We start from the raw sequence: 24,848 nt of genomic DNA on the forward strand, positions 1-24,848 counted from the left end.
ATGGTGTTTGTTACCTTCGTGTCTAATTTCCTTATGGTTTCCCCGTTCGTACCTTTGTTCTCGATTACTAGGCCCAGTACCTTGAGCTGGTTGACTATGGGGATACTTCGGCCGTCCCTGGTGTGTACCTTAATTTCCTCGTAAGCCTCATTTCTGTCATATCCGTTGGGAGGCCTGCCCCTAAGGGTGGGGCGGTATAAGAGAAGCTCGGATTTTTCTGCAGAGCATGTGAGACCTGTTCCTATGAGGTGTTCCTCTACTGTGTCTATTGCTGTCTGGAGTCTTTGTTCTATTGAGCCATCACTACCATCGCAGACCCAGATAGTGATATCGTCCGCGTAGATTGAGTGGTGAAGGGATTCAATTTTATTGAGTTTCTCCGGCAGCCGTATCAAGATGAGATTGAACAGCATCGGGGACAGGACAGAGCCTTGCGGCGTGCCGGCACCGCCGATGTCGATCTCGGGCGACTTCAGGCCTCCGACGGAGATGACTGCCTTCCTGTCTGATAGGAAGCTCTTGATGTAGTTATATGTCCGCTGCCCTAGTCCTATTCGTTCGATGTTTTCCAATATGGCTGCATGGCTGGCATTATCAAAAGCCTTTTTAAGATCAAGGCCCAAGATCGCCCTTGTAGAGCGCGTTTTATAATCGATTACCTGATGCTTAAGTTGAAGCATCGCATCTTGTGTCGAAAGGTTTTTGCGAAATCCTATCATCGTATCTGGGTATATGTTATTGTCCTCTAAGAAGTTGTCTACTCTGTGTAAAATGACATGTTCGAGTAATTTTCCGACGCAGGATGTTAGGGAGATCGGTCGGAGGTTGTCGATCTCATGCTTCTTACCAGGCTTTGGAATGAGCGTTATCGTCGCTTTCTTCCACTGGGCTGGTACCTTTCCTTTTATCCAGCACTCGTTCATGTATTCTGTTAATATTGTGATTGATTTATCATCGAGGTTTCTAAGTGTCTTGTTAGTGATACCGTCTGGTCCTGGGGCTGATTTGGTGTTTAAGTTTTGTAGGGCCGCGCGGATTTCGGCCTCCGTAATTTCCTCGTCTATTGTTGAGTTTGCACTACCGTTGTAGCTAGGATGGTTACAAGGGGGTGCCTGTGTGATGTATTTCTGCTCTAATTCTTTGAGAAATTCCTCTTCTGTTCCATCATAAGCGTGTATTAGCTTAGTAATGGCTTGAATGTTGTTTTTGTTGTTATTGTCAGGGTCAAGTAGGAACCTGAGCAAGTGCCAGGTCCTACCGGTGCTTAATTGCCCGTTCATGGAATTACAAATCTCGTCCCACTGTTGTTTGCTGAGTTGCTTAGCATATTGTTCGATTTCTTTGTTAAGAAGCGCTATGCGCTTTCTCAGCTTCCTGTTATGCTTCTGGCCTTTAAGTCTATGTTGGAGTGACTGCTTAGCTTCCCACATGTGGAGAAGCCTGCTGTCACATTTCGTTAAGTTAGATTCAGGCGGCACTATTTTAGTAGCAGCTTTGATTTCATCACTGAGCTCCTTAGTCCATTGTTCTATGTCTGTGATGGATCGTTGCTCCGAAATGACCTAGTACCGTATTTTGGTAGCCCCTGAGGAGGCATTTGGACAAGTTCAATTTCAGGCCTGCACGACTAAAATGTCTAGGGCGATTGTGAGGCTCTTTCCTGGCCTTCAGTTGTTAGGGAAAAAACAGAGACATCGTCCAAGTAACGTCAACAGGTAAGCCGTATAAAACCACCATAATAATAAACAGGTCAACCAATTAAAGCCACTAAACAAATAGTCCATCATCCGCTCAATGGTGGCCGGAGCTTTACAAAGGCCGAACGGCACGGCTTTGACTTAGTAGAGGCCATCAAGAATTACAAATGGCGTGTCTTCACTATCCATATGTTGATGAAATGTAAACGGCGGGCACCATGGAGACAATCGAGGCCCTCATCAATATGGAACAGAGGGCAGATGTTTTTTTTGTAATATTGTTAAATCCTCGATAATCGACACAGAATCCTCACGTGCCGGCTTTATTCCTCACTAACCCGAAGAATCACGCCCAAGGACTGTATTGGACTGCTCGAAGACGTGCACGGCGACCATTTTCTCGACCTCACTTTGGATAATTTGACGCTCATATTCATGGCATATTTTTGGTGGTGTCATCTCTTTCCTCGCGTCAGAAGTTTCGCTGAAGGTGTTGAATGCCGAAAATAATATTTTAGGTTCGGCTGCCTACTCTCCTACAATTACAAGCGCTATCAAACGTGGTGCACATAGGTTGCTTTGGAGTTTTTTTGTAAGTTACAGGACGTGCAATGGTGTTTAAAATCTTACATTCTTTCATGTGGTCACGATATAGTCTCTTGCCCCCTGGTGCATAACGCAATTTACCAAGAAAAGCACAGGTACACATACCCGCCAAGCCGCGTTCTTGCTTTTGTGTAGACGCCTGTCCAGTTTCGAGGCACCTGTCTTTAGGAAACCATCGAATAGTGTGCCTTTTTTTCCGAGGCACCGCATCATGCATTACTGCAATGATCGCACTTGTGCTGAAAATGTCTACAGGAAAAGCGATAGTGTCGACGTGCAAAACATGTGTGCGGTATAATATTTTGAAGTTTCAATGTAGGTAGTTAATAGATGGAAATGTTATAAACTTCTCCAGACTGCAATAAGTAGTTTACGAACAACCGCACGTAATTAAATGCGAAGCATTTCTCAGCGTACCTCAGGCACTTTAGCCGCTTCCATCCATCCATCCATCCATCCATCCATCCATCCATCCATCCATCCATCCATCCATCCATCCATCCATCCATCCATCCATCCATCCGTCCATCCGTCCATATGTCCGTCCATCCATCCATCTAGCCACCTACATCTGGATGCTCTCGTGGTCGCCTCCTTAATTTGGTGTTGGCCACAGTTCGCATAGGAGGGTAAGAGGGTTGATGAATACGACAGCCTGGTCGTGACATGAATAAAGGGAAAATCCTGTCGCGTACATCGTCAAATCCTTTCTCCCAGACACGTGTGGCACATACCCACTTACAACGGGTCGCGGAATACGGGTACGCGCCACAGGTAGATGGATGGATGGATGCGAAACTTTATCGTAAGTCCTGAGGTGCACGACTCAACGCGCAGCGGGCCGCCCCCACGTGGGAACAGTCAGGCCAAGTCCAACCGCCGCATCGTGCGCCCTCTGGACAGTATGACAAATTAAATCTACCCGGGTACAGCGAGAACAGACATTATTTATTTTATTTATTTATTTATAAATACTGCGATCTGGTACCAGATCTTAGCAGGGTGGATATACATGAAAAAGTGCAAACAGTTCAGCACATACAAATTGCAGGCTTTCTTCAAACATTTGTAAGAATTCAATAAACACCGGTAACGAACAAATTAAATTACACAAAGACAGTTCATAACATATTCAGATGTTTTTCAAACATTGCTAAGGACTTTTGAGAAACAATTTCGGTATTAAGATTATTCCACTCTGTTATAATCCTAGGAAAAAATAATATTGAAAACAGTTATTCCTTGTGTTAAAAACAACTATGGATAAAGCATGCCTTTGCCTGGTTTGATAGCCTGTTGAGTAAGAAAAATAATTTGAAGTGTTGACGTTATAATGTCCATTTACAAGTAGAAATAAAAACTTTAATCGGCAGACACGGTTGCGCTCCGTCACCGGGGGTAGTCCACTGCGTTTAATTAGCTCACTCACAGATGTGCGGCCGTACGAATTGAAAATGAACCGAACAACCTTATGCTGTATGCGTTCAAGTTTTTTAACATTGCTTAAAGTGAATGGCTCCCAGAGAATCACTGCATATTCCAACAACGGTCGAATGCATAAATTGTATGTTAAGAAACGAACAGTAGGTGTAGTTGACTTCAATGTGCGTCTCAATAAAAACAGTTTGCGCAGGGAACTGGAAACAACAGTATCTATGTGCTGATTCCAAGAAAGGTTATTAGTGATCCACAGGCCTAAATATTTGTACTCTGTTACCTCTAATAGTTATACACTATTAACACCATATGCATAATGAAGATGTCTTTTTTGTTCGTAATTCGCATATAAACAGTTTTATCATAATTAATTACCTTTTGCCATTTTTCGCACCATGCAATGACCTTTGCCAGGTCATTATTTAGACGCACCTAATCATCAACTGAAGATACCTTTTCATATAGAAAACAGTCACCTGCATAAAGTTTCACATGAACAGAAAGTTCTGCCGCAATGTCGTTAATGAATAATAAAAATAAAAGTGGTCCTAAAACTGAACCCTCGGGGACACCAGAAACAACCTCAGCACTTTTAGAAGAAGCATTGTTTAAGGTGACGAATTGGCGTCTGTTAGAAAGGTAGGCCGTAGTCCCAGCAAGTGTCTGGTCGTTTTTTATATATTAGCTTAATTTATAATTTAATTTATTATGCGATACCTTGTCAAATGCCTTGCGGATATCCATGAATATAGCGTCTGTTTGTTTTCCTTCATTAATCGACTGCGCGAAATCATGCACGGCTTCAACTAATTGGGTACATGTCGAAAATCCACGCCTAAAACCATGTTGCACATCTAGAGTATTTTGTGCTCTTCTAAGAAACTTACCATATGTTTATCAATTATGTGTTCCAAAATTTTACATGACGTAGAAGTTAATGATATGGAGTTAGTTCTCGATGTATGATTTTTTGCGTGAATGGTGCAGAGGTTTGATTTCGGCTGTCCTCCAGTCATCTGGTAAGGAACCATCGCTTAATGATCTGGTGAACACAACATACAAGTATTTAGTACACCCTTCCGCATAGCGCTTCAAAAACGTGTTTGGAACACCATCGGGTCCCGGTGACTTCTTAATATCAAAATTTAAGAGCAAATTATACACACCACTCTCAGAAATAACAACATCAGATATACCAGGAAGCGATACAGAAAAATTGGTAATGCAACCATTGTCCTTTGTGAATACCGACTAGAAAAAACTGTTAAAAGCAGAACAGATGACAGTCTCATTTTTTACACACTCGCCACCTATCATGAACTCAGTAGTGGCAGAAGATTTGGGCGTTATTTGGCGCCAGAATCTCTCTGGATATGTTTGAATAAACGAAGGTAAGAGTGCTTCATAATATTTTTCTTTGTCAAAAATTATTTTCTTCTTTAGTTGTTCGGAAGTTTCTCTAACGCGAGATGATTTAGCGCTATATTTGTTCTTGATTTCGTTTTTAACCTTCGTTTCAATCATAACGCCTCCCTGGAAATCCATGGGCTACGTTGCACGGATTTTTTCACAATATTGGGCACAAAACGCTGTGTACACTCAGAGACAATATCTTTAAATGAAAGCCATAAGTCATTCACAGCACAAGTACTGTTTTTAAAATCATCGAAGTAGAAATCGAGCATATCTATAATAGATTCGTCATCAGCACGGGAAAAATTCGGAAATGAGTGTATAATGTTTAGGCGGTAAAAACAGACGTTCGACAAACCCAACAGGACAACTTTGTGGTCATAAATGCTGTTAGTGGCATCACAGGTTATCTGATTTTGGATGGCACCACTTACAAAAATAAGTCTAAAATTGATCCTACGGTTCCCTGCACTCTTGTGGGTTTATCTACCATTTGCAACAAGTCAAATGTGAACACGACGTCCAACATTGTGTTGCCATCAGCATTCGACGATTGCGATGAGAAGTTCTTCCAATCAACGTTAGGTAAATTGAGGTCCCCTGCCAATATTAAGCGATTGTCCGTTCTTACATGACACTAAATATGCCCGCAAGTTTTCAAGGACCACTGCAGAATAACTAGGAGGCCTATAAAAAACGCCAAGGACAAAGCGGACTTTGTTTATATATGCTTTACAGAAGACAGCTTCAAAGGATTGTGCATCAGGCATTCCAGAAAGTTGTATTGACGATTTAAACAAAATGGCCACACCTCCACCTCTTCTGTCGCGGTCGCCACGAAAGACCTTATAGTCCGGAGGGACAAATTCACTATCAAATATTTCGCTGCTCAGCCAGGTCTCTGTGAGCGTGGCAACGTCCGCATCATGCGAAAACAGCATGCCCTCAAGTTCTACAGCTTTATTAACAACGCTACGGCAGTTTATGTTTAGGATATTGAATACGTGACTGCTCTTATTCTGTTGTCATTTTTGGCTCTTCGGGAACTTATACCGCTGGTTTTTTGCACTATCCCACCCAAACATATCGCCGTTAATGCTTAACTTATCAAAAACCAGCTTAACTTTACCACTGTTAGTCTTTTCCTGTGAAGCGCTTTCCCATAATTTCTTCCTGACGTCACGAATTATTTTCGAGTAGTCCTCGCTGACTGAGAACTCTGAACCTTTCAATTTCGGGCATGCTTTCAGTATCGCGGTCTTTTCTCGATAGTCCTGTAATTTCATGATGGCAGGACGATTTTTGCCTGACTTCCTACCTATTCGGTGGCATCTTTCAACGCCGTTTATCGTAATCCCTAGCCTTTCGCTAAAAATATCCTTTATTATTTTGTCTGTAAGCTCGGCTTCTTTCTTTTCTTCCTATCTTATTTTATACCGTGAATAACCAAGTTGTACCTACGGCTTCTGTTTTCCAACTCGTCAGTCTTAATTAACAGATGTGATACAGTGGTTTCAAGCTTTTGAATAGTTGACTTCATATGGTGTACTTCTGTTTTCAAGATACCGATGTCTGCTCCTTCGTTTTCCAAACATTTTATTCTCTCTGCCAAACCATCAATCTTCTTCTCAAATGCACTCTGTTTTGGAAGAATATCACTGACGTTCGACTTCAGCGTATTTTGACCCAAGGGGATCTGCTGAAGCATTTCCCTTTCACTCATGTTCGGGCCTGGATTACATTCAATATCGCCACATTTCAAAAGATTTTGTGAAGCAAAAACGTATGCAAAAACATTCCCTATATGCAGTTGGTAAAGCAGCAGTAAAAAAATCACAGCATATCTACGGAGTGAACGATGATGAGTGGGTGAAGCTGCGGAGGTTCATCGGTAAACCGTGAATCTTCCGTGAATTCTGCGCAGTACATCATCACCGACGTGGGATCGGCGCGTTTATACTAAAGGTTCGATGAGTTATGACGACTTGCAGCGCACTTTAATTTTACATGTACGCTGTGAATTTTCATTGTTTAGAAAACCATTGCTTTAGAAAACATCTGGCGTCTTTCGTTAAGCAGCTGGCGTCTTTTCGTTTTGCTTTAGAAACATGTGGCGTTCTTTCGTTTTGCTTTTACAAAACATCTGGCGTCTTTTGTTGGTTTAGTTCATCAATCAACGGCGTTTTGAACAAAATTTTTATTGTTTAATCACGCACAGGAGAAATCTCACCAGTCACTACCTTGGAGGTAAAGAATGGCTGCTAATGGGAATGAGAGACAGAAGAAGTCGGCTTTTAGCTAACGCTGCGAATTTTTTATTGTTCAACAACGCATAGAAAAAATCTCCCACCGGCACCACCTTGCAGGTCAAAGCGTAAGACTGGTTACATACTACGCTACGAGGGACGAACGGGTGCCGCTATAAGGAGCTTCGCCCCTAAAAGCGGTCGTCGCTACGATAGCAGTAGGCCGGCAAGTAATTACTAACATCTGCAGTGAAGCAAAATGGGTTCCTGAGCATTGTGCTTGCGATGCTGCTGCAAAGCCCACTGGTCTCAGGCGGCGATGGCAGGCTTCTTATAAAGGTGGTAGTGTCCTCGTGGTGTGAGGTTGCTCTTGATGGCGCAGTCGCAGACATGATTACGGAAGCTACGATGAGTTCGTCGATCGAGCACAAAGATTGTCCGGTGCTGCCATCTCGAAGCCAACATCGCGTGCCCGATTAAAGGTTGTCAGGCTGAGTTCCTTCCAGAGATACGGTTACGCGGGCAGCATGATGGCAAGAACCTGCGCAATGAAGCACAATGGGTTCCTGAGCATTGTGCTTGCGATGATGCTGCCAAACCCACTGGTCTCAGGCGGCGATGGCAGGCTTCTTATAAAGGCGGTAGTGTCCTCGTGGTGTGACGTTGCCCTTGATGGCGCAGTCGCAGACATGATGACGGAAGGTACGATGAGTTCGTCGATCGAGCGAAGATTGCCCGGTGCTGCCATCTCGAAGCCAATATCGCGTGCCCGATTAAAGGGTGTCAGGCTGAGTTCCTTCCTGAGATACGGTTGCGCGGGCAGCATGATGGCTAGAACCTGCGCAACGAAGCAAAATGGGTTCCCGAGCATTGTGCTTGCGATGCTGCTGCAAAGCCCACTCTTAGTAATTTATATGCGAGGGTGTTTAGAAAAACTGACATCGGCAGCGTTGACCTGACGAATGCAAAGAATAAAATTAGGATCCCAGCAGGACTCCAACCCAAGCATTCTGCGTGGCTGTCAGGTATTCTACAGCAGGGGCATGCCAGGTCTAGAAACTGCTTTGGAAAAACACCCTATTCAGGCGTACGTTCGCGGTGCACCGCCATTTGTGATTGTAGTGCCGCTGCTTGCTCTCTAATTTTGTACCAAAATAATAAACAGTGCATATGTACTCCTACGATACAGGCGTCATGTCAGGTTAACATCAGTTGTGGTTCCGGTGTTGGCTTCACTTGATCTTCAAGTTGATCTAATTAGCTTCAAGTTGATCTCATTATGCTTTGTTGGAGTAATTACAGGTGTGAGGATATTACTATGGCATATATAGTGCCGCCATATATCCTCATACACACTAGGGGATTAGTGCTGTGTTTCGTGAAGTGATACACTGAAAACTTCACGTGTGCGCATCTAATATAAATGTAGTTTTGTCCAGGCATATGCAGTGATGGCCCTCTTCCTTTGATTTTGTGTTGTCTGCGCTTTTAACACAATGTTGAGCTTTGAACGTGGGATGAATTCAATCGCTTTTAGGAAGTGCGACAAAAGTGTAGTCTCATTATTGAACGGTCTGCTTTATACCATTTGTATGCTTATTGTGTTCCTCATACAGCAGTTTAAGCTGTCTTGACCCCTCGTTTTGCACCACATTGCTTTTCTACTTCCATATATTTGTACCGCGATAACAATGTCTATTTTTCTTTGCATTTTAATGAGTATTGTCTTGTGGACAAGCTTTCGTCGAATCGAAATGTAATGGGAGATTTCCGCTGTAGTGAACTGCGTATTCATCCAGCTTTCGCTTTTCACACTGTAAACACAGATATAATATGAGCTAAAATTGCAGACCTCCTAATATAGCCATATACTTAAATCACTATAAACCATATACACCCCACTTCGAGTGATAGATACTTGCTGTGGCGCCTGTTCACTACTCATGAAATCTATTCTAGGAATATTTATTTATTTATTTATTTATTTATTTATTTATTTATTTATTCATTTATTTCAACATACTGCCAATCCCAAGAAGGGATTATTGCAGAGATTGCAAAATATACAATATATAAATACAATCAGGGGGCGAAATTATACAGGGGCACTAATTTTGCAAGAATGTGGAAGTAATACAATGTATACCTTTCATGAAAAATATGCAACACTACACAGTCGAAAGTGCACCATTGGAAACCAAGATACACAAAACCCAAGCGCCGCTAAATAAACAATTGGTTACAGACTTTTTTTTAAATACATGTGATATAGAATTTTTGCAAAGAAGGACAATTGTTCAAAAGAAGCTACGAGCATCATTATGGTAAGGATTAGTTGTATTTGTAATATACTGAAATGAGGCCAAGGAGCCAAATTTGCGAGTCATATGTTGTGTACCAGTGTCTATCCCCAAATATGGATGTACAAGAGCATTTTTGAATACCACACTGATGTTCTGGTTCGTCTTGTTTGTGTGCCCCTTTCCTGATTGAATCATGCGTATTCCTACGGGTCACTAGTATTCCAGGAGACTACTCATTGTTGAGATTGAGAAAACGCCTAGATATTTTAATATATGTCGTTTTACCAGAACCATTCCTTCGTACAAAGGCTACGCGTGTTGGAGCAAGTAACCTATGGCTTTCTGAAGGTTGTATACATCTGCAAAGATTCCTAAAAAGATGTGTAACCTAGATAACAAGTATCTTTTTCATTTGCAATCATTAGATAAGTTACAAATGTAAAAGTTACATTAATGTAAACTAATTTATAGGTGCAAAGAATGTGAAAATGTGCACCTTTGCAAATGTTACCGTATTTAGAGTGCATTTGCGGAAGTAGACGTAAGCAATTTTTGTATGCATTACATCTCATTCATCTAGTTTAGGAACACTAAATCAAGTAGCGGTCGCGGAGTTTCCTTGATGTACGCGACATTTATTTACACATTGTGGATTCTATGTGAGATTCTCTAGTTGCGGCGATGGGCAGTTGCCACTCAGTCACTGCTTGTTACTTTTTGCGAACACAGCAACACAAATACATAAATACACAAATACATAAAAATGTCCAGGCAGTCTCCTAGGTAGGCCGGTGAATATCCGAAGCCGTAACCTAGAACCCACTGAGAGGGAGATAAAAGTACTTCTGGCGACGCAGCCTCAAGCCACCATAAACGTGCTGAAAGCCCTCCGTGGGAGCAGGAGCATCCGCAGCCTCGTAAATTCGGTACTGAACGACTCCTCTTAGAGTTCTTGTCAATGCCGAAGTAGTGCAACTCGTCGCATTCTATAAGATGTGTGTTGTCGACTCTACCATTCCTACGCGGTTGCGCCCACGTCAGACCGCTCCTCTGTGCTTTTAATGGGGGCTGAGCCAAATACCCTGCCCTGAGCCTAATTAGCTGCAAGCCCGCTTCTCGTAGCCGGGTGAAATGTTGGATGACAGTCTGCACTTACACGTGTACTGTCGTTTCGCCCTTCTGTTTTGTTATCTCAACAGAGGCTTACCGCGATACAATGATCTTTTTTTCTACCTTTACCTATGAAAAGTAAGTCCTGCTACGGTTTTGTTCAACAACGCTGCTTGTTGGGCGAGTTGGAACAAGTCAGTCATAATGGTATTTAGCGCAAACAGTAGACAGAGGACAAAGGAGCGCTGCGTCCACATCCGCTGCGCTGCGCTGCGTCCGCGTCCTCTCCTTTGTCCTTTGTCTACTGTTTGCGCTAAATACCATTATGACAGTTTTGTTGTTGCAACATTTAAAGCAGTCTTAATAATGCATCCGGCCGTATCCTTGGCTGAGAATTCGTTCCGAGCCATTATTTTGTACATAGATTACAGTAAATAAGTTGCGCGGAAACCCGCAATGCGGACTCCAACGCAAAAAAGAAAAATCTTTCATGAAGCTTAAGCTTCTTCATTAGGAGTGGAACGCTACAGCGTAATAGGAGAATTTTGGCACCACTCTGTCATAAGCTTGCCAGACTTTGCATCTCGACGGACAACACGATCTTGCGTCTGTGCGCGTAACGTTGTCCGTTGTAAACTCTGCTATGGTGCCTACTTGATGTAGTGTTGTGAAGCACCCGTTACGCCATAGTTCATCGTTTTGCCAAGTAGGGATGTGCCCATTACGCGTCTATAAGACAAAACGCACACCTCCGTAGTTTCACGTATTTTGATGATATATCTCACGATGATTGCGGCTAAGCTGGGTGAGCAGCTTGAAACCACTCACTCGCTACTCAGTTCACATGGTGTGACACCTGGTGCGATTTTCCGCTTCTTTCACACAATATATTGCGGCTGTTGACGTGACGCCTCGTCCGACACGACACCTGTTTTGGGTCTTTTTTGAAAGCAGTTTCAAGCACCGGCGAGACCTTGAGGCTGAATACTTGACTGCCACATAGATTGCCTAGGTTCGATTCTGGCTCGGACTAATTTTGGTTCTTTACATCCAGCCGTATTTTTCGCGCATCAGCAACGCCGCCGGCACAGATATCCTGTTTTCCGTGACACTGGCTTCGAGCGCTAGAGCCTTAAAATGATGCGTTGTCCTCAAATGAAATGAGACCACTATCCATGCAATTCAAATAATTTGCCTCCGCACTGCGGCCTGCTAAACACGTGGTTAGCTCAGATGGTAGAACGATCGCTTCGGAATGGCGTTTGTCCCGGGCTCGAATCTAGAAGAAGTGCAAATTTTTCGTCAATTTGTGAGCTTTTTTTTTCTGTCAAACTTCTGAGGCAATAACTTTCCCGCAATCGGTAAGTTTAAGTTCCCCAAGCTTGAGGAATCGGAAACTGCTATTGTTCCAACACCGACATACCTGTGTTCTGGCACCTATTATCTCATAACGTGCACACTCCTTCATTGCAGAAGACACAAAATACGACATGTATACACATTAGCGAATTACGCTTTAACGTCATGCAGTTCCTAGGATCGTACCCTAGGATACGATATTTTAAATAAATAACGTGAAACGTGCTGCGCTTTGAAACTGCAAAAAAAAGTCTGCTTTTCAAAATTGCCGCTTTATTGACCTCCGTAGACATGGTGCAATGATAACCTAATGGCCGGTCTCTGTCTTAGTTTTTTTTTTATTTTAATATATAGCAGACAATCTGGGATGACTGAAGCATCAATCTCGAGATATATAATATTGGTTGTAAAAGGAAATGTTCTTTTTGGCTTGTTAAAACGGGAGGACTGCTAAGCGTAGCTTCTGTGAGTAGCACATTTCAGTGGCGGTGGCATGAATCGCGCACTATTCCGCTTCCGTCACTAAGTTCGCTGGTTTACACAGACAGGCCCTCGAAGGTGCTCCAGTCACTTGCGTGTTTGTATGGAGCGTTTTCCAATAATTGATGCTCTCGCGATTGTCGGCTTGCCAGTGTTCTGCCATTTCCAATACGGAAATCTAATATTTCATCGAGGTTATCGAGGAGGCTTACATTTCCTCAAGTGGTGAATATTAGGCGAGTAGGTTCGCCGTACTTGATCTGGTATAGCGCATTACGGGAAAGGAGGGAACGGCCGAGCAGAACGACCCAAGTGGACAGAGCGCTCTGTCCTCTTGTGTCGGTCTGCACGGCCGTTTCCTTTTCCTCTAATACGCTGTGCCAGTTCAATTACATTTCCCGCTGCCACATATAATTTTTGCTTGGATATGAACCCATGACTACCATTGTTGCCTGTAGCACCTGAAGTCTTGCGCTGAAAAACAAGTGGATGAGGGTCTAATTACCGGCATGGAGGAAGTAAACAGTTGGGAGGGAACATTGCGCGATGTGGCAGAAAGAAAGAAAGAAAGAAAGAGAAGAAGAAAGAATGAAGGAAAATAGGAAAGGAAGAAAGGATGAAGGGAAAAGAAGAAAGGAAGAAAGATTGAAGAAAAAGAAGAAAGGAAGGAATAATGAAGGAAAATAAGAAAGGAAGGAACAATGAAGCAAAAGAAGAAACGAAGAATGAAGGAAAAGAATAAAGGAAGAAAGAATGAAGCAAAAGAATAAAGGAAGAAAAGAATGAAGGAAAAGAAAAATGAAGGAAAAGAATAAAGGAAGAAAGAATGAAGGAAAGGAAGAACGGAAGAAAGAATGAATGAAAAGAAGAAAAAATGAAGGAAAAGAAGAAAGAAAGAAAGAAAGAAGGAAAAGAAGAATGAAACAAAAGAAATATCTCATGTTATAACTCAAAATCTTTTGCAGCTGCGTGTAAATGAAACACAGCTGGAGTCGCACAGTCGAAACCGACTATATCACAATCGGGTAGATAAATCTATCCTTTATATCGAACTACTTTCAATCACGGCGATGTGGTAAGTTGTTCAACGCATAGGAAAACGTACGGCTACATCAAACAAAAATAGCCAGAACACTTCATATATCAAGCGTTGGGAAGTGGGACTCGCCCCTAAGGGATTGGCATTTCCCTCCCTAACGTTTGGCTTTTCCACACGGAAGGGTACTTTTCCGCATGAATTTGGAAAACCTATCGCTGTGATTACGAAGACGCCGCGCCGAGCGAGTAGAAAATGCGGTATGTCGTCGCGTGCTTTCCCACACGATTCCTCGTCGTTGCGTCAGCGGCCCGTCAAGCGGGCTCGTCGCTTGCTTCTGCGCTCCATTTGTTAACACGATGGATGCCGTGAAACAGAACCTGGTCGTTTTTCGCAAAGCTGTTGATAATTACTGCTGTCAAACTTGAGGAGAAGAATCCTTTCTTAACCGCTGCGTACATCATCCCGAGAAGCACGCCAAGTATGATAGTGAAAAACAAGGCCGACATTATGACTAACGCAGACCTGACGCTTCAGGCGCCCGACGAGTACGCACAGCTGCGTATGAAGATTTCGAGGCGCTATTTGCATCAATACCGTATTTCCGCGCGTATAACCCGCTCCTGCACATAACCCCGCATCCCCAAGTACAAACTGCGGAAAAATGCAATTAAACAAAACAACCGCATAGTTCCGTGAAGGCGCCTTCTTTACATTATCATGATGCAGGGCGGGAAGACAACTGGCGCACCGCAATTGGCATCACAGGTATATCTCCATTAAAAGTTGTAAATAGAATTATCCGATATATCGAACATTTTCTTGTATATTTTTGTGAGTTCGATATATGCGGGTTCGACTGTATATACTACGTGCAATGTATACCACGTACAGCGTACGCAGTGGCTTTTAAATAAACTCTAATAGGAAACCGTTTTTGTGTGTATGTGGGCGCCTGCGTGCGTATCTGTGGGGGAGTGTATGTGCGATCGTATGTCTTGCTATTTGAACTAACTGTGTGGGTTATTTCTTAACCGCATCATCGCAGGTAAAAAAAAATACACACTGGCTAGTTGTTCATTCGAACGCGCATCCATCACTGCAGCGCATAAATGAAGCAAGATATATGCACGTATAGAAAAACCGGATATTGTGTGAATAGTGCCCCGTGTTTTCTTCACGCTGCCAGTACGCGTAATCGAACAAATAGGTCGTTCAACGTTGCCGATGGAAAAACAATTATTCACGACAAAAAGACGCCGAATCATGCACATAAGAACTGCTTTATTGTTCCACGTGCATTTTTCAGAGCCCATGGAGACGGAAATCATTCGGCTAAGGCAGAGGTTGCCAACCTTTGGAGGCGGAGGGCCAAGTTCGCATGAAGCCGACGCAGCGGGGGCCGGACGGCAGTAGCCTTGCAGCAAGGAGAAAAAATTCAGCATTGTCGAAAATCGGAATAAAAATCATGTTTAATTAGTGCACGCATCTGACAAGGTTGCACATTACAAGTATAGGCTGCAAGCGAAAACACCATTTGAGGTCAAAACTGCTCCGTCGGCCTTCAAATATGCAGTGACAAGGGAAAGGGGGGGGGCAGTGTTTTCATATCATGCCGGCGGCCGCATAAGACTGCACCACGGGCCGCAGGTTTCCGACCTCTGAGCTAAGGAACACTTACGGCCGCTGTGGCAATAGGGTGGTTTGATTGAGGGTAGTATTAAACGGAACGGTTAATAAGACTTTACCCTCGCTGGCTGTCGTAAATAGTTGTACCTTCTAGTCATACGCACATTGAGCCACCATGAGCCATTTTCCCAATGCACCGGCTGAACTCTGTATCGCGGAGCCTATTTGAGTGACGCTCCTTCACTGCAAACATCTTCACTTGTAAGCAAGTTTCCGTTGATTGAGCCAAACACTCATTTAACATTAAAATGCGCGGAAGCAGATTCAAATTTAGCGAGTGTCTAGGCAATCTCCTGTGTATGTCAACGCATGCCACGTGGCGACTTATTGGATCAGGCGCACTGATTACGGCTTCAGTGACAAGAACTACTTCATCGCTAACGGGCAGTGCACAGGGTCATTGACGCCAGCAATTGGCTGGCTTTTACACTTTTTTACCGAAGATGCTGAATCCACACGCATACGCAGAACCAAATTAATATACATCGCAAAGTCACTAAGAATGTGCATCAAGGCACGCAACAGAACCCAGAAACGCTTATCATTATCTTGCCCAAGCTTATAAGCAGGTATCGAAGCTGATCAGCTTTTCCCTTGCAAATCCCACTAGGGGCAGTTTTCAGCTACCAGAAAGGAACGCTGATTGCAATTGAAAAGACGAACAAGGCGAGACACGGGAAAAGAAGCAAGGCAATGCCCCTAATTAGCGGTAGCACCCGGGAAATGGTAGACGGAGTCGATGAACTCAATCGGTGCTAAAATTGGCAAACTATGGGTCCTTCCTCTGTTGGGGCATTTCGAAAGGAAGAAGACCTTCTTCTTGATGACACAGCTGTTTCTGTGTTTCAGCGCACGCACACCAGGTTGGTGATGGCACTTCCGCATCGTCGCAGGTACTTTTTTGCGCTCCCCTCTCCTCGTTAGCAGCTCACGGTGCTAAACATTGAGATCCAGAGATCGTCTACAGATGAGCCGGCTTTCCTCTTTTTCGGGTGAGCGTTTTGGCAATTAGAAGCGACGCGACATTGCCAGCAGACAACACCTGCGCAATGTTTTCTTTTCTTGCATGTCGCAAGTGGTCCGTGGAGTACAGAACCATTCAGTGTGACCAACTGTTACCCGGTGATCTGTGCAGTCGGTTAGTAACGGAAATAGTTAAAACGCTTTTGCTGGCCTGCTTAGCCTGAAGGCTTTGCCTTCGGGCCGCAGTTTCTCTGGACCATGATAATGTTCTTGCCATGCCATGCCATGCCATGCTGGCCTGCTGAGCATCGCATACTGAGGCATTGAATAGCAAGGCTGCACACCACCGTTATAGTTGGTATTAACAGTTTTCAGTGTGTGTATCTCACACTCGGAGTACCTTGCCAATTAGAGGCCATAATAATCTCTCCCACGACATAAAATACCATTGCCGTTGATTGCTGGTTTTATTGTGAACGCTAATCGTATATATAGTCGGATACAGCTTAAGATATCCGGAGAGGCCCCGCCCACATGACCAAAGCGCGGCAGCCGATTGCCTCCACGGATAAAGAAATAGTCCCTCTGATGCATGCGGCAACGTTCTCCGGAGGCGGGGTCACAGGCAGTTCGGCTCATGAAGTCAGAGCGGAGTCCACGCTCGTTGGTGCAGCCTTGTGTGCACGCGGCTTTGAGGAGGAAATGCCGCGGACTTCTAAAGTTTTTTAGACTATAGAGTAACGCATTTGTGCACTACTGATGTATCACAAGAACGTGTAGTTCGTGACAAGGTGGACATTCAATTCACAAAAGCTTTTATATATAGGAAATGTGACGCCCGTGAAAATTATTTCACTTTTTATGAAGTTAGTTGAGCAACATTACACGAAAATTGAGGACAAATATCCCACCTAATTCACTTCATTCCACAGACGCACCTAGTAATTTCTCTCGTGTCGCAGAAAAAGTAAACGACTTTTTCTTTTTCCCGCCTCTCATGTCATTTTCAAACAACCGCCGCAATACCGTTAGATTTGGAATTTACAAGTTAAAACCAGATTCGTTTGTTCGTAAAGTGGCGCCCGTCTGGCTTCACTTTGCAGACGTCACCTCCACTCCTCAGATTTTGTTTTAAAATATTTTAAGGCACATAATATTGCTGATGTTAAAATAAAAAAGTATGGGTATTTACTTTTTTCTAGATCAGTCTATGTCAATAAGGAAGCTGCCGCCGTGTACTGCCATACGCGGCGAGCAAAAAAAAAAAAGAAGACATGAGAGTGTACGCCAGAAATATTTATTTTACTGCAGATGCTTTATGCAGTCCATAGATTTTTCATCCCGTAATACTGCAGAAAGCAAATTCCGAAATCTCATATTGGTTGCTAAGATGTCAGTAAACATATGCCAGCTGTTTACATGTGGGCCATTTTGCCGTTTAGTGCAGTGTAGGACGATTGCGTAGTTCAGAAAAGAAACAGTTTTTACACCACTTCAGCGCGTATGAGAATTAAGATTACAGTTAAATAACCTGTCGTGCGCTTCCCGTCCAATGATGACACACGGGACGTCACTAGAATAGAAGCTGTCCATTATTTCATTAATTAGCAGATCATTTCTCGCGTTCTCCATAAGGAGTCCTCTGCTGTCGACTTGTTTCATGCTCTAAATTGGTGACAAAATATAACATTGCTAATAAGGACGAGTGTTTGTTCAGTTCTTCGTGTCTCATACTTTATGTCACTGTGGTGTGTTTTGTTGGTCCTTATTAAATGGAATATACATAATCTATCTCCTCAAATACTTTTAAGCATTTAACCAAGACAAATATGGTTCTCACATGTGACAGTGCTAGCAAGTGTACAAGAAGGATGTAGGTCCGATAACTGGTAGTTTCTGATGTATTCACAACAGAAAAAAACGTATGCTTCACGTTCGTAGCAAAAATCATATAGCCACTCTGTAAATGTGCTCAGTGCAGCAGCTGTGATAAGGATGTGATTTCTCTTTAAATAGAGAGAAATGAAGTACTATTTACTGTTTTTAGTTTATTCGTTTATTAGTTTATTTAGTAACTATGTAATAGTCACTCAATTTCGTACAAAATACGTACAGACGAAGATGGAGTAAATGTACGAGGGGGGGGGGGTAGAAGACGAGAGTGATATTGCTTCTTCGCCTTGTGTAAGCTCAATTCGATGGACTCTTGTGAGTTTGCATGCGATGGTGTGAGGCACAAGCGTCAGTATACTTATGATGAACTTACTTTGCATACCAATCATGGCATGGTTTGTGCTGTTTTCACAAGAGCTATCGACGTTACCGCTGTAAATGACTGAAGCAGATACAAGATCGCCTCTACGTGTAGGTAGATGACGCATTAGCATGAGATGGCATGTATGCGAACCTTCGCTAGGGTTCCCGCTCTCCCGCCACAATTGGGTCAACAAGATCTTCAACCGCTACCCTTCTATGCAGCCACCGCGGCACTTCTGTTCATATTTTCCTGAAAATGGGGCTTTCTTGCACCCATACAATGTATGGCCAGAAGGTCCTATGAATAAACTGAAAAAAAAAGTCAGACTACGCTGTGTGTCACCAGATGTCTCTTCCCTGTGTTTCCCTATCCTTTTCTTTGCTATTACAACGTGCAAATGACACACCAACAAGTACACATCGCTTACCGACTGAAACTACGCTTCCTTAATACATGTACAGCCGCGGCCACGTCTGTGCAGAGCGCGCGAGCAGCGGGTTTTTGTGGAGTTACTGTGTATGCTACCTTTAGGTCGCAGAGTTGCGCATCTGTCTTCCAAACGCCGCTAGCAACCATGCACTGCGGAGAAGCTGACGCTCGAGATAATTTTTGTATTTGTCGACGTCGCCAATGCAGTGAACGGAATTAATACTAGTCATCAATAATGAATGTTCATCGCCTGTCTTCTGCCCGCCGGATATGTCAATTGCCGCCACGGTAGGCATGTCGCCTGCACAAACGGAGTGTTACTTCACCGCATAGCTGTGGTTGCTAGCCAGACCTATGCGCAACTCTGCTGCCTAAAAGTAGCATATACAGTAGCTCTAGGTTTTTGCTCTGCGGGCGAAACAGTGAGGCAGTTTTGGGCTCTGACGTAGTCAGCCTGACTACTAGGCCGCGCATGCTCCTGACTCACCACGTCAGAGCCCGAAACTGCCTCAAGGTGTCGCGCCGCAGAGCAACAACCGGCTGCTCGCGCGCTCTACACAGATGTGGCCGCGGCTGTACAGTAGCCACGAATTGAAACGCGGAATTTAGGGCTAAGTAACGCACGTACTTTTGTTTCTAGCGTCTATAGTTCGCTTCATGCCGACGTAGTTTTAACTCGAACACAGACATCAGAGCCGACACCACCTTTAGCGACCAGATTTGCAGCGACATGACGCGGTTATCGCAAGCCGTTGCTCATAACAGTCGCTGTGCTGAAAAAATGATGTCTCCTTTCAATCAATGAGTACTGAACCTGCAGCGGTATGGAAGGAAAATGTTGTTGGTTACATTGAGGCGGTTACACGGTACGAACGCACATCTGGTAAAAATAACTGAAAACTTTCGTGCACATACACCATCACAATGGCTTTTTTATCTGCAACCATTCAAACAGACTAAACCTGGAAATAATGTAAATAGGTTTTTTTTTCGGCAGGAGAAGTCATGTTTAGTGTAGCGTTTGCGAAGATTGACATTAGTTTTATTGACAATGTGCCGCCTTCCTTACTAGGTTTTTCTAGAACAAGGCAAAGTCGATCGACATGCGTATACACATCGTGCACTGGGGGTACTCATGTTGCGTGAAGCTTTTTCCATGCATAGCTTGTAATGTGTCAACCTTTGCAGTACACAGAGCTAAAGCGGATTGGTCAACCTGTTCTCTTAATGCAAGCAAATGAATTTATCAAGTGTTGCAAGAACACAAGCAAGACGGTGACAACGACGCCAGGATCACAGCTTACATATTGCCCCAATAGAGAAATCTTGCAACACACGTTTGCACAAGGCTTTCGTAGAGTTGTCCATGGCGTGAAAACTGCTAAGGAACGTAGTAGAATACCCAAACTTGTGCAGCCTAAAATATATTGCATTCAAGCGGCAAGCATTCGATACCCTTCTACCAGGCCATTCGCCAGGAATTTTTTTCGGAGGAGCCAACTTGCTGCAGGTCTTAACTATGTGAAAGAATAACCTATTTTCATTATTTACTTTCCGTAAAACACTTCCTGTGCCAAAATTTGGGGAGAGGAGTCCCCACCCCTTCCCCTTCCTGGCTACGGGCCTGCCCTGTACGCTGCCGCCCTGGAGGGAGTGAAAAGCAGGATTGACTGTGCCCAAATGACAAATTCAGTGAGTGAATGAATGCTCTGTGCTGTGACGCAAGCATGAGTAGGCGAACTTGTCCTTTGAGTTGGTTGACAATCACGGCGGGGCATAGCATAGATCTGCGTGATCACACTGTCGAATATTTGCAAAACATTTTAAGTGCGCAGCACTTTAGGGGGCTGGCTTGTCGGCCACCTATGCATCTCACGTGGCGTGATCACGCTCAGAGTAAAGCACCCAATACAGGCCACGACAAGCCTAGCAGTGATCAAAACCGGGTTAAAATCAAGAAAGTCGCAAATAATATAAAATAACAAAAATTATCAGGAAATGGCAATGATTAACTAAAAATTGCTAAAACGCTTCGGAAACCTGCCGCTGACTCCACGGCCGCGGTGGAGAGGACGCTACTGACTCGCCGAGCGAGCGAATGCCCCTCCCCCTACGCTTAGCCGGCGCTGCGTCGCTTCATCTGATGGAGAAAACAACCTGACGGGACTCATTCCAGACGACGCGTATCTGAACTGCCGTAAAAAGTAGCGATGCGGTATGCCGCATCGGGTAGCCACCTCCTTGAGATTACGGCTCACACGGAGCACATTAGAAACTACATCTAGCTTGACCCGCTTCCTTTCTTTCGAGTGCGCAATTGCACTGGCAGCGCTGCCTTTGAACTTCTGCAGCAGGGACTCAGCCACGGAACTTACGACAGACTGAGGGAAGCCAGGTTTGGAAAGTGTTTCAAGCTGATTGTAAAAACTAACCTGCATGACATGGTCACATGATCTGCGCAAGGCCAACTCCAAGCAATGAAGAGCGATTCCACGCTTCACAGTCTTTCAGTGCGCAGATTCATACTGTAACAATTCTTTCTTACATCGTGGGAGGTACGCACAGCAAACACAATAACTCAATGTCGTTACGTTAAGGTCTAAAAACTGCAACGAGCTCTCCTTCGGAAGCTCATTAGTGAACGTAAGACCATTAGCGTTTGCTCAAAAAACATCTAAAGTGTGCTCCACCATCGCATGGTAAAGCACAGGAGAACTATTTTCAAAAACTAAAAAAATCATCGACGTATCTAAAAACTCTAAGAACATTCGGATGAGAAGAACTAAAGCACTTCCTAGTGCATGGTCAAAGTACGATAAAAAGATGTCGCATAAAAAACGCCAAGCCTGCGCTGAAACCGCAGCACAGTCACAGCGAAAGCTGGAAGAGCGGCGTTTCTAGATCCCGTTGCAAGCTCTCTTGGGGCTACAATACAAGTACACTAGAAAGGTACCCACTGCGCCATAAATCACAATTTTTGTGAAGTTGGGAAGCACCTACTAAGCCATTATTCGTCATTCTGCGGAGAAGCGAGACACCAGCTACACGTCTGTAAGGCATTATGTGCACTTTGTTGACGCGACGACTGGTGACGATGAAGAATTATGGCTCAGCCCTTTGTAATGGTTGGAATCTTTACACGGCCCACCAGTTATGTAATTTGCATTGGGTGACGCCCGGTCGATATTTCCCTCTCCCGTCATGCTGTATAACATACGTTGACGTGGGAGAGAGACGGGGGGGGGGGCGAAGAACTTTACTGACACTCCGAGGAAGTGCATCATGCGCTTATGGGCTTCCTTGGCAACCAATACAAGTGCACTTGCGAGGAACCCACTACGCTATAAATAATTGTAATTTTTGAGAAGTAGGGCAGCAGGCACTGTGCCATTTTTCGTCATTCTACGGAAAGCGTTGGTACCTGCTAAACGCATGTAAGGCATTATGCGCACTTTGTTGATGCTGTGCCTGATGACGATGAAGAAATATGGCAGAGCCCTTTGTAATGGGTTGGAAGCATTCAACAACCTACACGTTGCGCAATTCGCATTGTGTGACGCCTGGTTACATAATTCGCGTTGTGCGACGCTTGGGGCTTATTTTACTCTTCTACCACGCTATATTGCATGTGCTAATGTGGTTACTTCCCGACATGAAGCCTGTATAGGACCTTTTTTGCAATGCAGATTCAAGCACCGGCATGGTTCAGAGGTTGAATACGGGGCTCCCACGCAGAGGGCCCAGGTTCCAACCTAGTTCCATCCTGGAATTTTTTTCTTATTTCGTTTTTTTTTCTTATTTCGAGCGATACTGCTTACGGACACCGGCGGCGGTGGCGACGGCGGCGGCGGCGGCGGACAACTACGGCGCCAAAAACGGCCGGTAAAATGATCTCATAACAGCTTTCGCTGTAAAATGGCTGCTACTCCTGAACCAATGCAAATGCCCCTTTTCTGTAAAAAATTTCACGTTCAAAAGAAGCAAAAGTGTGGTTGAGATAGACTTAAAAGAGGGTAACAAAGTTTGCAGCCAACATCTCCATTTTAGACACGAAAAATTTGCAGTGGCATAGCTCGGCTATGCCAGGATTTACGTAGAGTTAGCAAAGGTTCAGGTGATTATTCTTAGCTTTCCACGTTGTCTAGAATTAGCTTGATTGTCATGCTTACTGCTGCTCCAATGACACACACACATGGTATAAGTATTATGTGGCACATGCATATTTATTTTTGCTCAACGTCAGGTTGCTAGACGTTCCTCCCTGTCCTCCAATGTCTCCGCAGCACGTTTAGCCTTCTTCTGCTCACTGTTCGTATGCTGAACCGCTAATTGCCAGGTAACTACTTCGGGATCTGATGAGGTAAGCTTCTCAGCTCTTCTGCGCCGTCGAGCGGCATTTGCGCTCTCCTTCTCCATGGCGTTACCCACCTGCAAACGCCAGTCTGAGGCGCTATCAAGCGGCCCCAGCGCAGTGTAAGACGGCGACTGCACAGGGAAGGCGAATAGCTGCGCGCGCGCCGGCGCCACTGTGTCTACGACGTCAGTCCTCTCGAATGCGGCGCAGACCAGCAGCGGCGAGCCGTGCGCGGCGTTGGCGGAGTCCGCACGCGCCGGCGCCAGCGTGTCTGCCGCGCCTACGACGCCACTCCTCCCGAACGCGCATACCAGCAGCGGCGAGCCGCGCGCGGCGTTGTCGGAGTGCGCGTGAGATTCCAGCTCTGGTGACCCAGCTGTGTGACATCACTGATCCTCGCGAATGCGCAGCAAGGCTCATGACCCTCCACGCGAAATCGGCTCCGGCTAGGCAAGTGTAGCTCACGCTACAAAATAGCTTCGCCACTTTAATCGATGAACTTCTTAATCGCTCGTAGTAGTTTAGGATGGGGACACGAGTAAAGGATCATTTACGTCTACGAAAAATACGTAGCCTATGTCCTCACTTCCGCGGAAATACTTAAACGCCTCATCTGAGTTTTTCGTCGAGAAAGGGTCAAGTAGCTCAAGTAGCTTGCCACACACCAAGGTGTCCTTACCCGTGTCGCACAGTGGAACCCCAGCTGGATCGCCTAGACCAGGATAGAACTCGCGAATCGCGTGACGTAACATTAAATACCTGAAATCGGGCCTCGAGCACCTGCGACGTGCCTTCTTGCAAGAACGAGACAACCAGGTCATCATGCTGCCCGGCGCCTGTGTTCGCCGCAACGACACGATTGTCGACGTCTCCAGCACATGGCTACGTGCAAGTCCGACACGGCTAATTCATCGTGCTGCCCGGCGCCTGTGTTCGTCGCAACGACACGATTGTCGACGTCTCCAGCACATGGCTACGTGCAAGTCCGACACGGCTAATTCATCGTGCTGCCCGGCGCCTGTGTTCGTCGCAACGACACGATTGTCGACGTCTCCAGCACATGGCTACGTGCAAGTCCGACACGGCTAATTCATCGTGCTGCCCGGCGCCTGTGTTCGTCGCAACGACACGATTGTCGACGTCTCCAGCACATGGCTACGTGCAAGTCCGACACGGCTAATTCATCGTGCTGCCCGGCGCCTGTGTTCGTCGCAACGACACGATTGTCGACGTCTCCAGCACATGGCTACGTGCAAGTCCGACACGGCTAATTCATCGTGCTGCCCGGCGCCTGTGTTCGTCGCAACGACACGATTGTCGACGTCTCCAGCACATGGCTACGTGCAAGTCCGACACGGCTAATTCATCGTGCTGCCCGGCGCCTGTGTTCGTCGCAACGACACGATTGTCGACGTCTCCAGCACATGGCTACGTGCAAGTCCGACACGGCTAATTCATCGTGCTGCCCG

The sequence above is a fragment of the Rhipicephalus sanguineus genome, chromosome 2 (assembly GCF_013339695.2).
Source record: "Rhipicephalus sanguineus isolate Rsan-2018 chromosome 2, BIME_Rsan_1.4, whole genome shotgun sequence".
Lineage (NCBI taxonomy): Eukaryota > Metazoa > Arthropoda > Arachnida > Ixodida > Ixodidae > Rhipicephalus > Rhipicephalus sanguineus.